The 5,409-nt window shown below is 41.1% G+C and overlaps 1 pseudogene; it reads left to right on the forward strand.

Annotated features, from left to right (window-relative positions):
- Positions 1–365: 365 nt before the first annotated feature.
- Positions 366–3,192, forward strand: LOC143591121 (fasciclin-like arabinogalactan protein 16; annotated as a pseudogene).
- Positions 3,193–5,409: the final 2,217 nt, after the last annotated feature.

The raw sequence follows: 5,409 nt of genomic DNA on the forward strand, positions 1-5,409 counted from the left end.
CCCTCGTGGGAAACATCTATCCAACCCCCAGGTTATCCGTAATCTGCCCGGGGTCCAGTTAGTGTTTCTTCAGCCATGGAACATGTGTCCTGTTTATTCTTAGAACGTTACATTTAATGCAACCCGTTTCCTCAAAACAAAATATCACCTTCTAAGCCAAGCCGACAAGCCGTATAATTGTATAAACCGAACCACAATACTCCTCTTACTTTCTTCACTCACGTGGGCCCCACTTCCAGCCTGTGTCTACTTCCTAACTCATTAAACGACATCACCTCTTGCCGTATCATTACGTTCCATTTTGTCACAAACAAACAAACAAACAAACCACAACGTATTTTGTCACAAACCATAGAGCAAGCAACATGTGTTCCATGAACTATGATGCAGCATTCAACCTCGTACTCTTCACAATCCTTGTTACAACAACCGCATTGCCGAGTCAAACTCAGATCAACTCCAACTCGGTCCTCGTGGCACTACTTGACTCACACTACACCGAGTTATCCGAACTCGTTGAGAAAGCCTTATTATTACAAACCTTAGAACAAGCAGTCTCACGTCACAACATCACAATACTCGCACCCGACAATGAAGCCTTGGAGAAACAAATGGATCCCGAATTCAAACGGTTCTTACTTGAACCCGGTAACATCAAGTCACTACAAAAGCTACTACTCTTCCACATCATCCCGTCCCGGGTCGGGTCATCACAAAACACTATGCACCGAAGAGGTTGAAAACCATCTCCCGTTAGTAGAAACCACTTCCGGTGTGAAGTCAATAGCCGGTGTATCCAAACTGACCCGACCCGACGACATAACCCTACCCGACGGGCTGATCCACGGGATCGAAAGATTATTAATCCCGCTGTCCGTACAAGAGGAGTTTAACCGGAGAAGGAGTTTGACTTCGATATCCGCTGTCTTACCGGAAGGTGCTCCGGTGGTGGATCCGATAACCCACCGGTTGAAAAAACCGGTTCAGGTTAAACCCGGTTCACCACCGGTTTTACCGGTTTACGACGCGATGGCGCCGGGTCCGTCGTTGGCTCCGGCTCCGGCACCGGACCTGGAGGGCCACGTCACCACTTCGACGGCGAGAGTCAGGTTAAGGATTTTATTCATACTTTATTACATTACGGTGGGTATAATGAATTAGCGGATATATTAGTTAACCTGACGTCATTAGCGACGGAGATGGGTAGACTAGTGTCGGAGGGTTATGTTTTGACGGTGTTGGCGCCAAATGATGAGGCGATGGCTAAACTGACGACGGATCAGTTGAGTGACCCGGGTGCACCGGAGCAGATAATGTATTATCATTTGATACCGGAGTATCAGACGGAAGAGAGTATGTATAATTCTGTACGGAGGTTTGGGAAGGTGAAGTATGATACGTTAAGGTTGCCGCACAAGGTGGTGGCGGAGGAGGCTGATGGGTCGGTTAAGTTCGGGTCGGGTGATGGGTCGGCGTATTTGTTTGACCCGGATATATATACGGATGGGAGGATATCGGTTCAAGGGATTGATGGGGTTTTGTTTCCCGTGGAGGAGACGACGGAGAAACCGGCGAGTAAGGTGTCGACCACGGCGGCGGTTAAGGTCGTTGCTAAGCAAAGACGAGGTTAGTTTTTAACGTTAATTTAGTCAAATTGTTGGTAATTTACAAATTAAATTAATATGCTAACGGTAAGAATCAAGTGGTATATTTACAATTAGTGTAATTGTGTAATTACATTTTAACGTAATTACACTATGCTATAATTATACTATGTTGTATATATAGTTACACTACTTGATTTTCACAGTTAGCACGTTAATTTAATTTGTATTTAATCCAACTATAGATTCACCGGAACTGTGGTGATATTTTTAAGTGACGGTGGTACACGGTATAACTTTAGGGTGGGCTGGTGGGTCACATCACTCACATACCATTATTCCTCTACCCCTTTGGAAGTGCAATTGTCATAAGTCATAACACAAGGCATATTCTTTTTAAGGGGATAATGACCAAAATGTTCGTATTTGAGCGTTCAGTGTTAACGGAATGTTCATTTTATTGGTTAATTTCCAAAATGTTCACTCTAAAACGAGATTTTTAATCATTACTCGACGAGATTTTTAACCAACCAGATTCTGTCATGCGTTATAAAATTGCCGGGTCGCTGGTTTTAAAAAAAATCATCAAAGATCACATGATTATTTAGGCGTCCAATGAGATTATTTTGGCTCAGGGCCGGCTCTGAAAAGACGAAATTTTTTTTTGTGCCAAAGGCGAAAATTTTTTTGGGCATTAAGTAAAAGGAGCATTTTTTTGGATTTAAACAAATTAATTTTAAGTGGGCTTACTTAGTTATGATTTGAGTTGTGTAAAAACTTGTGTATGAAAATAAACATAAAAATATCTCAACTAATACTTGAACCCAGAACCTCTTGGTTAGATGTCATGCCCCTTTGCCACTAGACCAAGCTGGTGGTTATGAAATTATGTTGAAACATTGATTATACATAAATTTTTTCATAAAAATACATATAATTTTTTCAAAAAAAAATAATTTCGGGCCTAGCGGGTGTCGGGCCTGTGGCCGTCGACTACCGGCCACACCCCTAGGCTGGCCCTGTTTTGGCTTCAGATGGGATCTATTTTGGCGTCCAATGATATTTATTTATTTTGAAGTCCGACGAGATTTATTTTAGATTCCCACCATGTATTTTTATGTTTCAATTCCAACGAGATTTTTTGGACAAGCGACAAATGCTGGTAGGTTAATTATCACGTCAAGTAATGATTAAAATGCGATTAGACCGGCGAGTTTTAGGTGGGCATTACAAGAATTGGTTTATCGAAGGGACGTTTTGGTCATCTTCCTCGTTTTACTTAAAAAGTACAACTTTTAAAGCACAAGCTACACAACTATTAATGGTAGAATCTTTATGCCCACTTTTGAGTGTAGTTAACTCATTGTCTAAAAACGTCTTGATTTTTAAGCATCTTTTAGTTTAATGGATGTTTTAACATATTAGTCCAAGAATAAAAGCATAAATACCAAATGCACATTTATTTATTCTTGAATTAGGCAATAATAACATGTTTTTGGTAAATGCAGGGAAATTATTGGAAGTGGCATGTTCGATTGCTGGAGCATTCGGAAGTTTTACAAGTTGTAATTGATATATACATATACATCTTAAATATATATTGTTATGAAAAAAAAAAGGTGGGAATTTATTTATTTGTTTATGTAAAAAGGTGGCAGTTAAAAAGGAATAATTTGATTAATTAAATATTATTTAAATTGGCAGTTTATTTTTTAGGAAAACTGTGTGGAAAATAGGACATAAAGGGAAACGAATGGTGCAGTTTGGCATTGAAGCAAGTTTTCCCAGAGAATCAGATCCCTTCACATGAGAACAAACAAAACAAAACAACCTTTCTTATTTTATTATTTTTTTACAATAATTTTCACAATTTTATTGTTAATGGTGTTGTATAAATACTGTAATTAGTAAAAAAAGGTGATTTTTTCTTTTATGTAGATACGTTTGATTTTTTTGCAGAAATTGTATTTGCCCAAACCTGCAAAATCTTGTGGCACAATTATTTTCCATAAGGAAGATTTGAGTTTGATTTTTTTTATATTAAATAATTCATAAATTGACACTTTTTATTCTAAAGTCTAAACTAATTAATATATTTTATAAAAAAGAAATTTAAAAAAGATTTCTTTTTGTTAGGTGGCCATTACCAATAATATTAACCAATACTTTTGTTTTTAGTTTAAATAATAAATAAATAGTATTGAATTTAGTTGGACCATATAGAAAATAGGTGTCGGTGGTATGAATTATTGAAACCCATAGTAGAATTATTACTACCTTTATTAGTTAATTGTGAAATTTCTTGCTAAAAGCTTGAAACAAGTTGTGACACAAGATCGCCTCTGAAGAAACGTGGATCTACTCACTGGTAGCAGATCTACTTTTCTCGGGTGTGATTATACTATTTCACCGATGGTTCTTCTGGATCTGTGTTCTTCCACCTACAAAATGAACAGCGCCGTTACTTACCCCTCAGAAAGGGACAGAGGGGTCCTCTTTGGGGTAACCCTCCGGCGTGAGAATCAGTATATTGTGGAGAAGATGATAATGTGTGAGTAAGTGAATCTCAAGAGTATTGCTTAATAGCTGAATACCCTCTGATTGTGAGACTGTGTGTTTGTATGTAACTGACTGTGAGTGAATGTAATTCAATGTGATTGAATGTGATATCACTGCCTGTAACTGTCAATGATTGAGTATGAATCTGTCATCAAAGTGGAGTTGATGCTGTATTTATAGTGCTAGGGTTTCCACTGGTTGGGCTCAACCTCGTTGGCCTCCTCCAATCGCACTGCGCCACGTGTCCTCTGGGACACCTGGCGCTTTCTCGTTGGTTGTAATCACGTGGTAGCACATGTGTCATGCTGGGTTGTCGACCTTTCATTTGGCAGCTGTCAACATCAGCATATTCTTACTCCTTAAAAAGATGCCTTCTGGAAGGTTGTCTGACGTGTACAATCAAGGTTGCCCTAATCCTGATTTGGATAAGGACGAGGTCGATTATGTGCATGTGTGATATGCGCCAATCCTGAGGATGCGCGAGGTCTTCTCTTTATTCTCACGCGCAGATATTTCATGCGCAGATGTGATATGCACGAGCATGTGATATGCGCCACGCGCTGATGCGCCGCGCGCATATGTGATGCGCTAGCATATGTGTGCCTGGGCAGATGTGGTATGCACGAGCATGTGATATGCGCCGCGCGCTGATGCGCCGCGCGCACATGTGATGCGCGAGCATATGTGTGCCTGGGCATATGATGCCTGAGCATGTTTTGTATGCGCTATGCGCATAGGTTTTGGCTTTGTGCCTTCATAATGTCTTTATCTTGTGGGTTGACCCGCCTTGCTCGGTGTTGAGGCGGGTACATACCTCTTCAAGCCCCCCAGTCAAATGTGTCTCTTATCTCGCGCGAGCGCGGTAAGATAGATATTAGACTTACTGATTTGGCCTGTTAAAGGGGTTTTGTCGTTTTCTTGGTTGTTTCCATCGTTGCGCGAAGTTCTATCCATTTGGTTGAAAACGAATCGTCTGTGTACGTGACGGTTGCTGACGTGGGTCAGTGATGGAGACGTGTCAGACATTTCGTGTGCTCGAGGTGCAACAGTTGCCTTTCGTGTCCCCTCACATGCTGTCAGGGACACGTGTCGCGCTCGCGTTGGTCCGTTCCTGCGAGTGGGGGCACGTGAACTCTGGCAGCAGCCGTATAGTTTCCTTTCATGTCTCCTCACACAGTGTCAGGGACACGTGTGACGCTCGCATTGGCCAAGACCTGCGAGTGGGGGCGCGTGAAGTCCGTTCAGC

Source organism: Bidens hawaiensis, unplaced genomic scaffold (assembly GCF_021521415.1).
Source record: "Bidens hawaiensis isolate Kalapana, Puna unplaced genomic scaffold, B.hawaiensis_p1.1 tig00039271_1, whole genome shotgun sequence".
In the NCBI taxonomy this organism is placed as follows: Eukaryota; Viridiplantae; Streptophyta; class Magnoliopsida; order Asterales; family Asteraceae; genus Bidens; species Bidens hawaiensis.